Below are 371 nucleotides of genomic sequence, written 5' to 3'. Positions count from 1 at the left end.
GCATATGCACCTTAGTGCCCATCTCTGCCTGAAATACCTTCCAGAACACCGAAGTGAACTTAGAATCCCTGTCAGACACAATGCTCTCTGGCACCCCATGCAACCTGACTATCTCTCTCACATACTTTTTAGCCAAGACTGTTGCTCCATCAGTCTTCTTAATGGCCAGAAAATGTGCTGACTTAGTCAACCGGTCCACAATGACCCAAATAGCATCAAAGGTCCGTGACACTGGCAATCCTACCACAAAATCCATAGTGATTATATCCCACTTCCACTCAGGAATGGGTAAACTCTTCAGTAAACCGCCAGGAACCTGATGCTCAGCCTTCACTAGCTGACACACATCACACCTCGAAACCCAACTAGCC

The sequence above is a fragment of the Camelina sativa genome, chromosome 2 (genome assembly GCF_000633955.1).
Source record: "Camelina sativa cultivar DH55 chromosome 2, Cs, whole genome shotgun sequence".
Lineage (NCBI taxonomy): Eukaryota > Viridiplantae > Streptophyta > Magnoliopsida > Brassicales > Brassicaceae > Camelina > Camelina sativa.
Note: the sequence above shows the minus strand (reverse complement) of the source record.